Raw genomic sequence first — 19,481 nt, 5'->3', positions numbered from 1 at the left:
GCGAGGGACAAAAGACATACAAATATGGTACAGTGTATACTGCTCGGGTGATGGGTGCACCAAAATCTCACAAATCACCACTAAGGAACTTACTCATGTAACCAAATACCACCTGTGTCCCAATAACTTACGAAAAAAAGATTAAAAATAAAATAAAAGCCAAAGCAGCTTACAGTAAAAATAGATAGATAAATAAATAAAAATAAAGTATTGGAACTTTCAGCTCCACCTCAGTCTCCAGGAAGAAGAGAGAGGCCAAAGGTTGAGCTAATCACCAATGACCAATGACTTAATCAATTGTTCCTGGGTAAGGAAGCCTCCATAAACACTCAAAAGCACTGAGTTCTAGAGGTTCCTGGAAGGCAGTAGGCCTGGAGAGGGCACAGAAGCTCCTCAACCCTTCCCCGTACCTTGTCCTATACAGTTATTCCCCCAGCTGTTCATTTGTATCTTTTGTGATACCCTTTGTAGTAAACTGGTAAGTGTTTCTCTGATCTCTGTGAGCCACTCTAGGAAATTAATTGAATCTAAAAAGGTGCTCATGGGAACACGCGTCACAACCTGTGCTTATTATTGGCCTCTGGGGGCGGGGGAGGGGAAACTAAGCCCTCCATCTGTGGGATCTGTTGCTATCTCCAAGTAGATAGCATCAGAATTGAATTGAATAAGAGAACACCCAGCTGGTGTCTGCTACAGAATTGATTGCTTGGTTGACCGTGGGAAGAAATCCTCATATGTTTTGGCAACCAGAGGTCACAGAAGTGTTGATTGTTGAATGTGAGGATAGAAAAAAGACACTTTGTTTTTTCTTTTCTCCATATCTCATACTATTGCCCTGAGGATGTCTTCTATACCTCTATTCACAGCACAGCATCACACATGGGAAGCATGGCCAGGTCCAAATATGGTCACACTTTCCTCTGACCTCACTCCAGTTCTTTATTCCCTTCTGAGAGCTCATCTGAGCATAGCACACATCAGCATGCATGCAAAACTACATTATGGAGAAGAGGGATTTGATGAATCATAAAATCTCACACAGCACTAGAAAAAGTCCAGGATAAATGGGCTTTGAATAAAATAAATGCCACCAGAACCCCCACATAAATGATGCATGACATCGCCTGCAAATTGAGGCATGAAGGCATGAAATTTTAAACTCCCAGATGGCACCTCCTTGTTCTTTTCAACTTGTCCTCACAAAACTTGTGCAATAGCTACACCTCTCACCACTGAACCTAGGTAACACCTGGAATTCACCTGTTGCTGAAAAGTAGACAAGAAAGTTGAATCACTGGGGAATTGAAGGAAAGATCCATGGTGTATTTACCCCTGTTGCCCAGCATCTAATATGAGTTTGGGACACAGCAGGTCTCAGAAAATGTTTTTGGCATGTTTACAAATAGGAAGAAGAGCTGCCTCTGTTCAAGAGAAGTTAAGACCCATCAGATGTCTTTCATTCATGATATCCCGGTCCTACGTTGGGGTGATTTAAAAGGTTAAGTATTGGCCGGGTGTGGTGGCTTATGCTTGAAATCCCAGCACTTTGAGAGGCTGAGGTGGGAGGATTACTTGAGGCCAGGAGTTCAAGACAAGCCTGGGCAGCATAGTGAGATCCTGTCTTCAAAAAAGAAAAAAAAATTAGCTAGGCATGGTGGCATGAGCCTGTAATCCCAGCTACTCAGGAAGTTGGGGTCGGGGGGTATCACAAGCCCAGGAGTTCGTGGCTGAAGTGAGCTGTAATTCCACCACTGCAGCTTGGATGGCAGAGCCAGGCCCTGCCACCAAAAAAAGAAACAAAGACAAAAACAAAAACAAAAACAAACAACCAAAAAAACCTTTTGCAGCCTTTTAAGAAGGTAGTGAAGTGGGCTTTGATCCAGATAGGCTGGAGTTTGGTTCTCAACTCTAGAACATAATAGGCATAAAAACTCTGGACCCTGGTTTTCCAGCACTGAAAGGATGATAATAATAATAAGAGTAATAATAATTGTGGTATAATAAGAAATATTATTTGGTTTTTGTCTGTGGTTCCTGCCACAGAATTTCCAAAACACTTGGAATTTCTGGCTTGGAATATGTAGACAGGAGGAATCTTAAGTAGGACGGGACATCTACAATGAATTATTCTATTACTTGAGTAATCTATTCAATAGGTTCCTGCCATCTTTGGAAACCTACTACAGCGAGGAAGTCTTCTGCACTTCCTTTTATAGCACAGTATTATATACTGGAAGCAGTGGACATGCCTGAATGATAAGAGTATCTTTTGTTATTCATAATGAGCCCTTTTAATCATATCTGAGTTTATGCTAACGAGGTGACTTAAGGTGGGGACCCTAGATAGCCTCAGGAAGAGGCTGGTCAGCAGAACCAACTCATTAGAGGGCTGAAACTTCAGTCCCATCTACCAGTCTGAAAGCTGGAGATACAAGCTCTATAAAAAGTCTTGAACAACAAGTGTCCATCAATGGATAAAGAGAATATGGTATATATACACAATGAAATACTATACAGCCTTAAAAAGGAAGGAAATTGTATGACTTGCAACAACATGGATGGAACTGGAGGACATTATGCTAACTGAAATAAGCCAGCCACAGAAAGACGAATACCAACTGATCTCACCTATACGTACAATCTAAAAAAGTCAATGTCACAGAAACAGGGTAGAAAGGTAGTTACCAGAGGTTGGTGGAGAGAGGGAAGGAGAAAGGGTAGAAAATTTCAGGTAGACTGGAGGAATAAGTTTTAGTGATCTATTATGCTCTGCTCTGTGGTGATCAAAGTTAACAATAATATATGTTTCAAAATTGCTAATAGATTAACATTCTCACCACAAAAAAATGATGTGAGGTGATGTATATGTTAATTAGCTTGATTTGCTCTTTCTACAGTGTATACCTAGATCAAAACATCACATTGTATCTCATATATATACAAAATTATTATTTGTCAGTTAAAAATAAACTTTATTAGGCCAGGCGTGGTGGCTCATGCCAGTAATCCCAGCACTTTGGGAGGCCAAGGTGGACAGATCACCTGAGATCAGGAGTTTGAGACCAGCCTGGTCAACATGGCGAAACCCTGTCTCTACTAAAAATACAAAAAAGTTATCTGGGCATGGTGCCATGAGCCTGTGATCCCAGCTACTGGGGAGGCTGAGGCCGGAGAATCACTGGAACCTGGGAAGCGGAGGTTGCGGTGAACCGAGATCATGCCATTGCACTGCAGCCTAGGGGTCAGAGTGAGACTTCATCTCAAAAAAAAAAAACAAAACTTTATTTATTTTTGAGACAGAGCCTTGTTCTGTCACTCAGGCTAGAGTGCAGTGACGTGATCTCGGGTCACTGCAACCTCTACTTCCTAGGTTCAGGTGATTCTCCTACCTCAGCCTCCCAAGTAACTGGGATTACACAGGCGCCTGCCACCACACCCAGCTAATTTTTCTATTTTTAATAGAGATGGGTTTCACTTGCTGGCCAGGCTGGTCTCAAACTCCTGAGCTCAAGTGATCTGCCCACTTTGGCCTCCCAAAGTATTGGGATTACAGGCATGAGCCACCGCACCTGGCCAGTTAAAAATAAACTTTAAGATGTATGAATTAAAAAAAAAAAAATTCTGTCCATCAGGTGAGGGTCATAATTAAAAAAAAAAAAAAGTCTTCACAAGATTTGATAAGCTTCCCAGTTGGTGAACGTATTGAGGTGCTGGGACGGTGGTGCACCCAAAAAAGGCCTAGAAGCTTCCTGCATAGTCTGCATATTCCTCATCCCTGCCCTAGTCCTGTGGCAACCTTACGCTGTGTACCTGTCCCATGTGGCTATTCCTGAGTTGTATCCTTTACACTAAACCAGAGTTATTATGTTTCCTTGAGTTCTGTGAGTCATTCTAGCAAATTATCAAACATGAAGAGGGGTTATAGGATTTGTAGTTGCTTAGTCAGTTTGAGGCCTAGACTTATGATTGGCCTCTGAAGTAGGAGGAGTCTGATGAAACGAAACACTTTAACTCTTGGGATCTGATGTTAACTTTAGGTAGATAAGTCTCAGAATTGAATTAAATTGTAGAACAGTCAGCTGGTGTTTGGAGAACTGGAGAATTTGTTGGTGTTAAAAAACATATAATAATAATGAATTATACTTTTACAGCATTATTTCAGAGACAGCTGAATTGCCTAATGCACCCAGAGTGACTAGAAGGCAATAGCACTGTGTGAATGCTTATTCTCCCTCATGCCTCCCCAGCCACTTCAATGATCTGGCCTGATTCCAGTGGCCCAACTCCTTGCTCCAACATTAAGGTCCATTGCAAATTTGTTGGTGTGTGTGACATTTTACCCCTAAGAAGCATCTTTTCAACAGGACTGATTCAGGTATCCTGTAATCCGGTTCCATTTTGTGTGTTTTCTAAGTTTTCTTTAATTGAAGAAATGAGAAAGAGGGATGCATTTTTGCAGTCATAGCTCATGTAAGTAACTCCGCTAAACAGTAGGTTGTGCAATGGCCTCAGGGCCCCCGATCCCCTGCTCCTTTACCAAAATTAACGGTATGCCATGGACTTTCATACAGTTTCTTACTTGATACTCATACTAGCCTTGGGAGGACGTTTCAACTAGACATATTATCACTATTTTCCAAATGAGAGCATGGAATCTCAGACTTACAATAAAAGAATCAAAGTATATGAAACCCAGAGGGCATCTTGGAGATCATGTGGCAAAATCCCTTCATTTTGTGAATGGAAAATGAAGCCTGGATCAGGAAGTGATTTGCCCAAAGCCACAAGGTCACTGGTAGAGCTGGGTTCAAAACCCATTTGTCTTCTTAGTTTGGTACTTTCTCCTTTGGTTATATCATTTAGACCCCCAATGCAGATTTTCTTTATAGTAAATCTAGGGTTTACCTTCCCCCTCCCTGCCAGTACCACTGCCTGTAAAACTTAGACTCCTCCTCAAGTTAGTTTCCCTCCTATTGAGACAAAGATTGGAAAAGTGTAATTAGACTAATAACACTCAGCTTTATTAATGAGCCCTTCAAGATGCTGCCTGGTTCCCACATGTGGGACTGGACCAAATGGGACAGTTGCCCAATAAGACCCCAAGGGAAGGAGAATGTGGGGGATGAGTCAAACCTGGGCATGTACTTACTCAAGCTAGCCTAGCACATGTAGTTGGTGGGAGAACTTGAACTGTGACAGGGAGGATCAAGGTTGCAGCTAAAAATTGGTGCTGAATGTCAAGTTCAAAAGGTAAGGCTAGGGATGAAATTGGAGGATGAATCATGAAGTTGAAGCCAAAAGGTTCAAGAAAAGGATGGATTCAGTATGAGGAACGTGGTTCAGAACCTAAGATGTGAACACCCGGTAAGTGCTACTTGTGCCCAGGATTGGTGCCTGGGATGTGGTGATGGGTACCACGCAGGACAAGACAGGGCATCTACTGAGTGCTCCTGCAGATATCATCTATGGGAAAGACACACGCTTTAGGGAAATAACATCCTATAATATCAAGGAATTACATACATATGGTCTCTGGGGAAGCTTTTTGAAACTCAGTTCATCTTTCCTTTGATGTGGAAAAAGCAGAATTAGACTGAAATCTTTTTTAGCCTACTTGTCATTCAGAGAGGGTGCTTGCTGACCCTTTTATCTTTGCCGAAATCAGAATCCTTCATGTCTGACACATGTGCTGGTACAATGCTATCTGGGCTTCAGTGTGAAACTGTTTTTCCCCTCTGCCCTCTTTTCCATCTGTCCTCACATTTCTGAGTACAGATTAAAAGCCTGGTACTCATTAGCTGGGGCACCACTGCAGCCAGTCAGCCCATGTTTACTGGGTGCCCATGGGGTGCCTGGCATTGCCCTGGGTACCTGCGAGAGAAACCAAGGGCTCTGACATCCCTTGCCCTGAGTCCTGGCTCCCAACAGTGCTGCAGGGCAGATGAACAGGCCTGACAAATAGTAATCAGGAGGATGAGGGGTGCTGGGAGTTTGGAATTTTGAGGGGGCTGGAGAGGAATGAGGTTTTGGATAGAATTAGAAAGTGTGAGATTCTGTAAACAGTTATTTTAAACGAAAGAAAGAACTTCCAGCAAGTGCAGTTTATATTACTGTCCTTGTAGAGTGACAGACACACCCATTCTCATGAATTCTGTAATGGATGGAATATGAAAGAATATTGCCAAGATAAGTGACATTCCTTGGTTGGGAGATGTATTGAGGCTATTTGGTTCTGCCTGCTTATTTTCTACTTAAGGAAACTTTTCCATATATGTAATTCGGAGGGTCTAGTTGGGATATGCACTTTTAAATAACCTGAATGTTCAGAATGGGCTCACTATAAACACCGGCAGTTGCCAACAAAAGTATAAGATGGGCTAGAATTTCCATGCTTTGGATGGGGTAAAAGAGGCCCAACCACTTCTGAATGAAACGTCAGTCCTCACTCTGTCTTTGCCTAATAAAACTGCCCTCACTCTGAACTTTGGAAATCAAAAGCAGTTTTGATTTGTTGGGGTGGAGAACTGTGGGTAAATTTTTTCCTTTTTTTAAATTTTGTTTTCTCAGAATATCATTATGATATCTGTGCAATGTGGAAAAACAATTACCTGCTCTTTAAAGAGATGAAGGTTTGCAATTGAAAATATAATGTAAAAGAGAATATCTCCCTTCCTGACTTGAGAATGAAACTAAACCATGCCTATCCCTGAAGACCCAGGGAAAATTCCATTCCTTCCATGAAATTCCCCTCTTAAATATCCTTGTGCTTACCCAGGGTGCAGCACATTGGTGTGAGTCTACTGGCTGCTCAGTAAATACTTGAAGATGAAGAGCACAGTAATAGCTAATCTAGCGATAACAGTTTTCACTGTTGAGTGCCTACCAGGAGCCAGCTCTGGTGGGAGCAGTTTTATGGTCCTCAATAGTCACCATATGCATTCCTCATAATGGGCCAGCAAAAAAGGAATTATATCCCATTTCACAAATGGTCAGCCTGAGATTCAAAAAGGCGAAGTCTAAGGCCACACAATCAGTAAACGGCAGGACTGGAATCTGATTCCAAAGACCCTGCTCCATGCAGAGATCTCAGTGGCTTCTGCACAGGACAGGACACACGTTGCTGTGACCAGCTGGTGTGCTCCTATTTGCACCTGGACAGCCAAAGATTGATGAGTGGGCCGGAGCTCCTTTGAAAATAGCTTTTGAATAACCCACATGAGAAAGGACCAGTAAGTTGGCTTGGTTTCTTGGTTTTCTCATTGCTGTAGGCTTGAACTTTAATAGAATGCACATCTTCCTCTTTTTTAGTTTCACTAATTGTCAAGGTTTCATCAGCGTGAGCCACACTTTTCAGGGAGGGAAGCGTGCACCACTGCCCAGCATATCAACAAGGCAAGGAAAGCTTTCTCAGTAACCCTCTCTGTGGCAGGACCAGCAGTGCAGCCCTCCTGGAGGTCTCCACACGTCCCTAGGAAGTGGGAGTGGGCAAAGGGAAGTACACAGTGGCCATTTGCTGGCTGATTGATAAAGAATGATTTTTGGTTTCACTCTTCTTCTCCAGCATCCAGGGTGGTGTGTCAGCTCACTGAGAGAGACCTTTTTTTCTCTTGAGATTTCTCTGCCCTTTCTCTGCACCCATCCTGCATGCCTGTTTCTCAGGCTTGAGTGAAGGCAGATACTCACAGCCAGCTGCAGTGGGCTCTGGGCTTGTTCTTTATTCATATATGTATGCACTTGTGCATTCATTATTTATAGAGTGCTTACTCTATGCTGGACATTGTGTTCTAAGCAGGACAGGAACCCTGAACCATCTTGGGGGTGGGAAGACCCTCTAGGTACAAAAAAATGTGAAGTGTAATGAGAACACATTTATACATTCTGCAAGAGCCCCAAAGAGTCATTCACCCTGTCGGGGAGTGAAAGTGGTGATACTGGTGGGGTAGAAGTCTTCATAGCTCAGGTGCACATTTAAACTGAATCTTGAAAGAGAAGTAGGATTTGATAGGCAAACAGGGCAGCAGGATGGAGTGTTTGGGGCAGACAAATGCCTATGCAAAGGGCTGGAGAAACATGTGGTTTTCAGAGAAGAAACTGGGAAATACTCATTCTCTGTTTAGGTAAATGTGATGCCTCCTTTAAGTCCAGCACAAGTCCCACTTTCTCTGAGAGGCGGATCTACACTACTTCAGGTAACACCTTGCTCTCCTTTTAAAATAATCCTGATGTTGGTCAAAGGATTCAAAATTTCAAAGGATTCAAAAATTTTGAATCCTTTGAAATTCAGGAGGAATAAGTTCAAGAGATCTATTGTACAACACAGTGACTGTAGTTAACAACATACTGCATTGTATACTTCAAAATTGCTGAGAGATTAGATTTCTAAGTATTCTCACCACAAGAAAACGATAAGTATGCAAGATTATGTATGTGTTAATTAGCCTGATTTAACCCATCCACAAAATACACATATTTCAAAACATGTTATACACCAAAAATAAATACATTTTAAATTTGCCAGTTGAAATTTTTTTTAATGTATTAAAAAAAATCGGTAGCATTATCTGTCTATACTTAATCAACTAGGCCTTGTGCTGTTACTTAACTCTCCAATGGATATCTATTTTTTCCCCCTAACTATACCAGTAGCCCTTGGAAAGCACAGAGCATATTCTATATATATTCTGTTCCCCTACTATGACAAGCATAGAACGGAGTACTTAAAAATATTTAACATGTATCTAGAATGAGCCAGAAAAAGACTTTAGAGATTTTTCAGAGAACTGCTCTCATTTGACAAATAAGAGGCTCAGAAAGGGGAAATGAACTTTAATGAAATCATTTGGTGGCACAGGTAGGATCAGAACTCAGGTCTTCTAATTCTCAGGTAGTGGCCTGCCGGTTTCATCAGCTGCTTCCCTGTTTGTTGTGGGCAGGTGGATAGATGGATATCATGGGTGTGTGATGCATGTCAATTGCAGCCTTGTCTCAATACCACCCACTCTTCAGCTATCTGCTAAACCTCTTTCATCTCTCTCCCTGTTGCCTCCACACCATCTTGGGGGAGGTGAGTTTGTATTTCCAAAAGTGGAGACACCTCAACAATGGACTATCTCCTACCAGAGCCTTCTGAGGACACCTTTCACAGAGCAGTTGGCATTTGTGGGGGGTGGGGAGGAAGGGCGTGGAGAGGATGTAATTTCCTGCTTTCATTTTTAATTCTTCAGGAGGGTCTTCCCCCCATCTCTGATGAGTGTTTTCAGAGTAATAATCACCTGTGGAGTAGGAGGGGTATCCCACACATTTTTAATGAACCCAGATTAATCAGATGTCACCAAGATGATTTCTTTTTTTTTTTACTTTAAAATGAAGTTGCTTTTGTTTCAGAGCCTTTGATTCAGAAGATCTTTATGAACAGAGACGGCTGCATGTCAATGATGCTCAGAAATGCCTTGATCACATACAGTGGTTCACATGGGTCCTGGGCTAAGCTGTCACTTTTTACAACTATGCCTCAGGAAGTAGGCAGTCCTCCTATTCTAAAAATCAAAATAGGATAATAATGATATGTCCTTTTATTTGTAAATAGTGACTTGCAAAGTACTTTGAGCTTGATAAACCACTTTAAATGCTTCATTTATTTTTTTAAAGATGCCATCTCTGATTTTACTTCATGTCCATCCTATTTATTTATCAAATATTTATTGAGTGCCTATTACCATTCTAAACTTTAGGAACACAGCAGTGAGAAAAGAAAGACAACGCCCCTGTTATTGCAGAACTTTCTTTTTTTAAAATAAAAGACTTTTGTAGGACTTTTTTTTTTAAAAAAAAAAAAGACTTAAATTTTTTTTTTTTAATGACAGGGTCTCACTCTCTCCTAGGCTGGAGTGCAGTGGCATGATCATAGTTCCCTGCAGCCTTGAACACTTGGGCTCAAGCCATCTTCCCACCTCAGTACCTTGAGTAGCTGAGACTACAGGTGCATGTCACCACACCCAGTTAATTTTTTGTTGTTGTTGTTTGGTAGAGACAAGATCTTGGTATGTTACCCAGGCTGGTCTTGAACTCCTGGGGTCAAGTGATCCCTGCCTTAGCCTTCACAATTTCTGGGATAATAGGTGTGGGCCACAGTGCCGGGCCTTTAAATACTTTTTATTTTGAAATAATTTTGATTTGTAAGAAGAGTTAAGATAGTTCAGTAAGTTTGCATATAACTTTCATCCATCTTCCCTTAATTTTTTTATTATTGAAACTAAGAAGTTAACATTGGCACAACACTCTGAATTAAATTAGAGACTATATTCAGATTCTACTACTTTTTCTGCTATTGCCCCTTTTCTGTTGCAGGATCCAATCCAGGATCTCACATACAATTAGTTGTCATCTCTATTCAGTCTCCTCCAATCTGCGGTAGATCCTCAGTCTTTCCTTGCTTTTCATGATCTTCCCACTTTTGATGGGTACTTATCAGATATTTTGTAGAATGTCTCTCAGTTCATGTTTGTCTGATGCTCTCTTACAATTATTCTGGGCTTATGGATTTTTGGATACATATCACAGAGGGAAAGTTCCCTTCTCATCACATCAGAGGTACCCAATATCCACATGATGCCCCTGGTGCAGTTAGCTTTGATCACTTGGCCCAGGTGGTGTCTGCCAGGTTCCTTCTCTGTGGAGATATTATTTTCCCTTTCCATTTGCTTTTCTTTGGAAGCAAGTTACAAAGTCCTGCCCACCACACTAAGAGGAGGAGAATTAGCAGAGCTTGCTCTTTAGTGAAAGGAGATAGAGAATAATGAAGTAAATAAGCACAAAAAATTATCAATGAATGATCAGTTATGAGCAGAGAATCAAAACGAAGTAATGTGATTGTGAGTGACTGGGTGGTTACGGACAGTTTCAGTTGTCCCAAATAATAAGGAGTTGGCCATGAAAAGACCAGGGGGAGGAGCGTGCTAGAGAGAAGGAACAGCTTCCAGTGCAGGAGCAAACTTGGCATGATCAGGCTATGCCTCTCCCCTGTTCAAAACCCTCCAATGAATCCCATTCCACCAGACGGAAAGCCACAGTCCCAACACTGGCCCACACAATCTGCACAGTCTGTCCCCCATTCCACCTCTGGCCCCACTGACCACCTTGCTATTCCTCAAACATACCAAGCACACTCCATACTTAGGCCTTGGTGCCGGCAGCTCCTTATGGAGAAACTATTCTCCTATTTACCCTCATGGTCATCTCCCTCATTTCTCTAAGGTTTTATTCAATGTCATCTTTTCAGATGCTTAATCTTTTTTTTTTTTTTTTTTTTTTTGCTGTTTCACCACACACACACAAACATGCACACACACAAACAAACACACAGTAAGTGAGTAGGTGCCCCAGCCCCTAGAAGCATTGGCACGTGGGTTAGAGGGAAGCCCATTGCATGTGGACTTTTCATACGGGCTTGGAAACTTTCTTAAGCTTACTGGCCCTGCTTGAAAAGCCAACAGGCAACTGTGACTCTTTAGCATCCATCTCCTTAAGGTTGTTTTTTTTTTCTGACAGTTATCACTGCCAGGTTGACAAACAATCAATTGCTTTGCTCCGTGCTTTAGACACTGCCTAAATTTCAGGTATTAGCAAATTCTGCTGCTCCCTCTTCATTTGCTGGTGACTAAAGAGGCATATGCATCATGCCTCACACCAGCTGGCATGAGCTGTATGATATCATATAGTTTCTACTAAACCTCATAAATCTCTGTGCTCGCTAATGATGTGGATGTGGATATTGAGGTCGCATTTCTTTTCAGAGAAAATAAAAGGCAAGTCAATCCACATGGTCAGATAAAGGGAAATAAGTCTTGAATAGGAATCTCTCCTAAATGGCCAATGAATCAGCACAGAAAATAAATCAGCGAGGCGTAAGTTAGTACCACTATAATTCTAATTTTACAGATGAGTAAACTGAGGCAGGGAGTGGTAAATAACTTTCCTAAGGATAGTACCAGGAGCAGAGCCAAGAATCAAGTCCAAGCAATCTGGATGTGCCATAATCCCCTGGCAGTGGCTTAGTGTGGAGGACTCCTATTGCAGACAGTGCCTTCTCCTAGCACAACATGAGCAAAGAGAGACTATAAATATCTCCTTACTAGAATGGAAGTTCCCCGAGGGCAAGAATTATGAATTACTCCTAACTGAACCTAGAGATTGGCAAAATAATTCACACAGTAGGAACTCAGGTATCTGTGAGGAATAAATATTATTCATCATACAGAGTTTTGGATTATTCATTATTTTGGATTAGTCATTCTTCTGTTTCCTTGATGAGGAAGGCAGAAACACTGCTCAGACTGTAATGTAGGAATCTATTTTCCTGAGTTGGATTCCTTTTCTACACCTTTTGGGTATTATTTCCTCACAGAAATGTTTTGTAAATCTGGTCAGAAAATCAACAGGGACTTAACGGAGGTTAAAGGAATTAACGTGTATTTGCAATAAAGCGAGTCATACTGCAGCTAAGAAAGTAGTGGTTTTGTAAATTCAACCCTGACCCAGCTCTGAACTCAAGCAAACATTCTTTTTCCTTTAGAAAAGAAATCAAATGCATGCCAGTATGAAAAAAAAAGCATCTTCCATATTAAAGGTCCACTGTAACTAAACTTTTAATTACAACAAGCACAAAAATTAAACCATATAATCTGCAATGTTGATCAAGCTTAACCTCTGCCCAAGAAAGCTGTGTGTTTCTAACCTGTTGACATTTTTCAAAACATTAATAATGGGAAAACTATCCCAGTGGGGATATCTTGGACTTAAATATTCAAAAGGTTTTTGGAAAGTGTCCTACATCTGGGACTCTTAAAAAGATAAATCAACACAGGGATTAAAAAAAAAAAAAGTGCTTGGGTTGTTTTACTACCTTGGAAGGGACCAATACTAAATACAGCTGTTATAGACCAATCTCCTCTGCCCGGATAAGATGGTCCCTGACTGGGCGTGGACAACAGGGAGCTAGGAAGATTGGCTGCACAGTACGGTGCACACCTAACAGGCTCCACATCAACAAAGGGAAATGGGGTTGGGCACAGTGGCTCATGCCTGTAATCCCAGCACTTTGGGAATCCAAGGCGGGTAGATCATGAGGTCAAGAGATGGAGACCATCGTGGCCAACATGGTGAAACCCCATCTCTACTAAAAATACAAAAATTAGCTGGGTGTGGTGGCGCATGCCTAGTCTCAGCTACTCTGGAGGCTGAGGCAGGGGAATCACTTGAACCCGAGAGGCAGAGACTGTAGTGAGCAGAGATTGCGCCACTGCACTCCAGCCTGGTGACAGGGCAAGACTCTGTCTCAAGAAAAAAAGGGAAATGGATCCTGGTCAATGAGTAATCTGGAACAATATAAATGATTCTTTTTGCTCTGAGTTCTAGAAACTGACAGGGAGACAAGAGATGAGGACATATCTGAAGGACCATTATGTTAGAAAACTTCCTTCTTTGGTGGTGGGGGTAGTCCTTGTTTTAAGTATTCTGTCCCTATGTTAGACCACATACCTAAAGTCTGCATTTTTAAAGTCTATGACGTCTCATCAGCCTACTACTGGAAAAGACAGAGAGGGAAGGGGCTGGAAAAAAAAAATTTTGTTTTTTTTTTTTGAGACAGGGTGTCACTCTGTTGCCCAGGCTAGAGTGTGGTGGCAAGATCTTGGCTCATTACAACCTCCGCCTCCCGGTTTCAAGCGATTCTTGTGCCTCAGCCTCCTGCGTAGCTGTGATTACAGACACCCACCACCATACCGGGCTGGGTTTTCAGTAGAGACAGGGTTTCACCATGTTGACGAGGCTGGTCTCGAACTCCTGGCCTCAAGTGATTTACCTGCCTCAGCCTCCCAAAGTGCTAGTACTCTGTGCCAGATCTGCTTAGGTTCTTTATCTCATACTAACTCATTTTATACCAACAGCAGCCCTTTGAGGTTAACATTATTGTTATTATTATTATTATTACCATTCTTCTCACTTGGGAGGAGCCTAGATAATTTATCAGAAGGCACATAGTTGGTGGCAGAGCTGTCATTCAAATGTGTTTGCTTGAAGCTAATGGTAACGCCTGAGCAACTCATCTGAGCCCACCCTGTGATTTTTGCATTGACTGGCAGAAAGGAAGGAGAGGGAGAACAATGTTAGCAGCCAGGAAGATGAGTCACATGGCTGTGATGTGCCACTGATGTCCCTGTGATGAGTGAGATTGTTGTGACACTCAATTACAAGATGTTAAATTCTTTGAGTGTACATTATGGATTGCTTACAGTTATTCTATTAATGGGTGATACTCCTGTTTGTCTGGGATGCTTTTATCCCATTGCAGCTATGTTCATGCTTCTCTTTCAAGATCCTGCTTATGTCAGAAAGCCTTCTCCATCCCCCTGATTTTAGTCGGATGTGTCAACAGCACTTGAGCTTGTGAATTTTGTCAGGCTGATCTGAATAGAAATGTCTATCTTCCCCACCGTGGCAGACATCTTTTAGGGTGTCTGCATAACTGACAGTGTCTGCCTTCTCCAGATAACTGTTCTCCCCACCATATAGGCAGGTAACCAAGACCTATTTATCTGCATGACCTCATCCCAGATGGATAGCTGATTGGGTCAGAGAGGACATCAGATACTCTCTGGGAAAATCGAATTTCTTCTTTGAAGAATTTGGAATTGGGATAAAGAGTAAGCCAGCTAGTCAGTACAAGAAGGTCTTGCGCCAAAGGAGCATAAACTTGGGAGCTGAAGTGGGACCATTTCTACCCTCTATATACACAGAGAATAATAATAATAAAAAAAAGACAGCTCCTGGGGAGAACTGAGAATAAAGGCCATCATGCAGAGATGAGCAATGGAGGAGGAGTGAGTTCCCGGCTCATGACCTTGTTTCAGTTTTGGCTTCCAGTTCCTTCATTTGCCCAGTTACCCTTGAGTTCTACGACATATCCCAAAAGTCTTCTAGGAAATCTCCCTTTTAACTTAATCCCATTTGAGTGCGTTTCTGTTACTCACACCCCAAAGCACTTTACCTAAGATGCCGTCAGGAACTAGAGCCCCTAGAGGACAGTGGCAGGATTTGTTCTTGGGGGCAGTCCTGAGCTAGCACAGTTCCTGGCTTAGTTATATGAATTTTTGTTGAATTTTACTAACTTGATATAGTTTTTCTATCTATGAGATAGAGATAACACTACCTGGTCCTCCCCAAATTGCCATCTGCTCCAGGAAATTAAATGAATTGAAACGAAGGGCTGGCTGGTTCCATTGAAAGCCGCGCTTTGCCTCTCGCTGTTGTTCCGCCTTGTTTCCAGTTTGAGAAGGCAGGGAGGCTGGGAAGCTGAAAAGCACTCAGCAGACAGGGAACAGCAGGAGAAAGTGACAAGCGAGACAGGGTTTGAATGGGGCTTGTTTTGTTTTGAGTGCTTTGGAATCAACTTGTTCTTTAATTAAGGGGGAAATATCACCCTCCAGCTAGTAAAGGCACCCCTAAGAAAATTAAAATAATGTAAATCAAGCTAAATGAATACTCCAGAAGCAGCACTAGAGCTTTGTAGGATTGAGTGTTTGGATGCCCCTGAGGTTTTAAAAGCAAAGCCTGCAACTGCTTTTTGGAGCAGAAACACTCTCCCTTTTGTCTGATGGCAAAGGAGGCTAAATGCCGACACCAGTAGGATTCATGGAGGAGTTGGAGGTGACAGAATCGTCTTGCTGTTTCGGCTCTCTAAAGACCAGAATTGAAATAAAAACTAAGTAGATGATGCTGATAATTCCTGGGGTTGCTTCCTAGGGGTGCTCAATGCAGAGAAATCATTTAACTTGTAATTAATTATACAAAGCAAAATGGTTCAAGGGGAACCTAGAGTTTCTAGTAAAATACCTTATTAACCACAGGGGAGTTTTACCTGGGAGGTGCAAAATGACTGAGGTATGACGGTGTGTCTCTGTGTGTGTGTGAGTGTGTGCAAGCTACTAGTATGGTAGTGGCAGGAGCAGGAGGTTCAATATTTCCAGCATCATAACAAGAAAAGGTCACACATCCAAGTGTGCAGAAGAATCTGAGCTTTAATTTTTGATGTTACATCAAATGACTTAATTTCCCAAGATTTTACCTTAAAGGAGGTATGAGGGTGGTTACAAAGTGTCTACTCAATCTTTGGCAGTTGTGGTGGTGGGGTCCAATGTAACACAAAGAATTTATCACACATCAATGTTTCTGACTCTCAAGATAGCACCATGACTCCTTAATGAATGGTTTATACGTGATGACAAACTTATGCAAGGATATTTTACTTCCATAGGCCTCTTGGTGCTGGAAGAGCTGCTCTAGTCCTTTCATTTCTGGATGAAAGGAAAGAGATCTAGAGAGATTAAGTGGCTCGCCAAAGGTCACCTAGTCCTAGGGTGAGCATATATGATTCATTGTGCAAACTGGAGCACTTTTGAAGGTGAAAGGAGGTACTGTAGTATTACAGTGATACCAGGACTTAACTGGTGTCAAACTGGACTGTTCAGGCAAGGCAGGGCAGGTGATCATCCTGTCTAGACAGCTCAGGGCTTTGCTTCAAACTCACAAGGAATGAGGAATATTCTATTTGCGAGTCTTTGCAAGAATAAACTGCCAGCTGGGGGCGGGGAAGGGCACCACCTGGAGGCCAGGAATGGGAGGGTGCTTCTTGCAGGACCTCAAGTTGATGGGTTTTCTCCACAATTCAGTGCGGTTAGCAGGGACTTGACTGTCTTCTGCAGGCCTGAGTGAGTGTTTTAGTCCATTTATCAGAATATCTGAGATGGGGTAAGTGAAAAAGAGCAGAAATTTATTTTTCACCGTTCTGGAGGCTGGGGAGTCCAAGATCAACACACCAGCAGGCTCAGTTCTCTGGTGGAGGCTGCATCCTCCGGAGAGGAGGAATGGTGTGTCATCCAATGGCGGAAGGCAGAAGGGAAAGAAGGAGGAGCCTTTTTCTCCTGGTAGCCCTACAGCAGGGAGCCTTGACACTGATAAGAAAACAGCACTCAGAAGGGCCCCTGACTCATCTTCTTAGAATAAGGATGTCAGGAACTAACTCACAACTGCTCATGTAATTTTTCAGAATTTTACTTTCTGCATGGGTGCTACTCTGGATTCTTGTTAGATGTGGATGGAGGATAGAAATGCTGACCCTGTATATATACAGCATGGAATATTACACAGCCATAAGAAAGAACAGAATCATGTCTTTTGCAGTAACATGGATGCAGCTGGAGGTCATTACCCTAAGTGAATTAATGTAGGAACAGAAAATCAAATACTGCATGTTCTCACTCATAAGTGGGAGCTAAACGTTGGATACTCAATGGCACCAACAGACACTGAGGACTACTGGAGGGGTAGGGAGAGAGGGAAGCAAGAGTTGAAGAACTGACTGGTGGGTACTATGCTCAGTACCCGGGTGATGGGATCATTCGTATCCCAAACCTCAGCATCACAAGATATACCCAAGCAACAAACCTGACCATGTACCCCCACCTCAAATCTAAAATAAAAGTTGAAATTATTAAAAAAAAATGTGAACCACAGGTGATGCATCTTGAAGAAGCATGTCATTGCTAATAAAAACAACAATTTTTGAGCACTCATTCTGTGCAAGGAACTATTCTGAACACTTTTTATACATTGATCCCCTGAATCCATACAACTACTCTATGAAGTGAAACTGTTCTGTCTCCTGATTGTGCTGATGGTCATGCAAATCTATATACCTGTTAAACTTCAGAGAATTTTATGCCAAAATAAAAAAGTTAATTCTACTGTATAACTTAAAAAAAAAACAAAGAAAAAAAGACTATATACTGTATAAGTCCACGGATTGAAATTCAGGAAAGGCAAAACTCTAGTGATTGCAGATCAGTGATTGTCAGGGGCTAGGGTAGGAGGGAAGGACTGCAGAAGAACACAGAAACTTTTTGGGTAGATAGAAATGTTCTACACCATTGTGGTCATGGTTACACAATTATGTATTTGTGAAAAAGCATCATAGTGTACAGTTTAAATTCTTGAATTTTTCTTTTTGCAAACTATACCTCAACAAAGCTGGGGAAAACCGCCCTGTAGAATGGACATCACTCATATTTGTCTCATTAATAAGGAAATTGAGGCACAAGGAGGTTGAATAAATTGCCTACGGTCACAGCTGATAGAGCCAGGATTCAAACACAGGAATGAATAACTCCACCAATTTTCACTTTCACAATTAACAGCTGCTCATGCAAGTAGGTCATGGCCCTTAACCTGGGTCATGAGAACACATTAGCCCTAAAGAGGCAGCTGCAACAGGCAGGAAATGCTTGACCCCCACAGAGGACCTTACAGAAATAGCAGCTGTTCTGAGGTGGCCATTTGAGTCCACACACAATTAGTCTTTCCCAAAGCAGACACAATTATTTGATTTGAAAAACTGGTGCCGGGATGCTAAGTTCTGATGCAGATTATCTAGTGGCCCCTGGGCCTTCCCCTTTTTCCTGGCTGAGAGTGTGATTTAAAACCTCCTGGCTAAGCTCATTTTGCCAAATAGCTCCTGCAGGATTCATTTCCAAGGCTGAGTCCAGAAATTTCTAGCTCAGCAAATAGATCCAAAGCGAGATAATGAATTCACCCAAGCTACCTCTGAGATTAAGGAATACGGTTTCTTGTGCTCTGCAGAGGCAAATAGATGTGTTTATACACAAATTTACAGATATACAATGCCTTGCTTGTTATAAAGAAGACAGAAAAAATATAACTGTACATCTGTGGGTAACTTCCCAGTAGCTGTCCGTCTGGGAGGGGAAGGTGAATGAAGCCACGGTCCTCCGCAGGAACACAGAATGATGCTGTGTTATATTTCACACTGCTGCTGTACTACTTGGAGAAATAGGCTCCTGTCTCACTTTACAGCTAGAAACATCAGTTCTTAAGGCTGATGTAGAACTGAGAGGAACTGGAAGATCATCTCAGGTAACAGAATCAGGCACTTATGATTAGAAGAATGGACTTACCCAGGATCAAGTAGCTACTTAGTGGCAGAGCCAGAGAGGTAAGGTGACTGTCTAAGGTCACTCAGTGCATAGCTGGAGTCAGAGACCCGGTTCTCTTCCCTGGACCAACCATGAAACTGAAAGCAGGTTCTTTAACCTCTCGAGGTTTCCATTCCTTGAATATAAAATGGTACTAATGAGTGCTAGCTCACAAGCTTACTGTGAGGACCGGGTGTGATAAGGCGCTAAGCACAATGCCTGAGACAAAGTACATGCTCAATAAGTTACAGCTGATAGTAGAAGTCGTTTTAGTTCACTGTGATTATGCTAATGTATCTTATCTTTGGTTTGGACTAGATGAGTTCTAAGGTGAACCTTAGAACTTAGTCATTGGCTAGCCAATAACTGACTTGTACAGCACTTTATGGCTTAAAAAGCCCTATCACAGAAGAGTTTGCTTTGCATTGCACAATTACC

The 19,481-nt window shown here is 42.1% G+C and overlaps 1 protein-coding gene across 2 annotated transcripts in view; it reads right to left on the bottom strand.

Annotated features, from left to right (window-relative positions):
• Positions 1-19,481, bottom strand: part of CA10 (carbonic anhydrase X) — a 537,715-nt gene that overhangs the window by 86,171 nt on the left and 432,063 nt on the right. The gene's annotated exons all lie outside the window — the stretch shown is intronic.

Source organism: Mandrillus leucophaeus, unplaced genomic scaffold (assembly GCF_000951045.1).
Source record: "Mandrillus leucophaeus isolate KB7577 unplaced genomic scaffold, Mleu.le_1.0 Scaffold59, whole genome shotgun sequence".
In the NCBI taxonomy this organism is placed as follows: Eukaryota; Metazoa; Chordata; class Mammalia; order Primates; family Cercopithecidae; genus Mandrillus; species Mandrillus leucophaeus.
The sequence above is the reverse complement of the archived record's forward strand: the minus strand, read 5'-3'. Positions and strand labels throughout refer to the sequence as shown.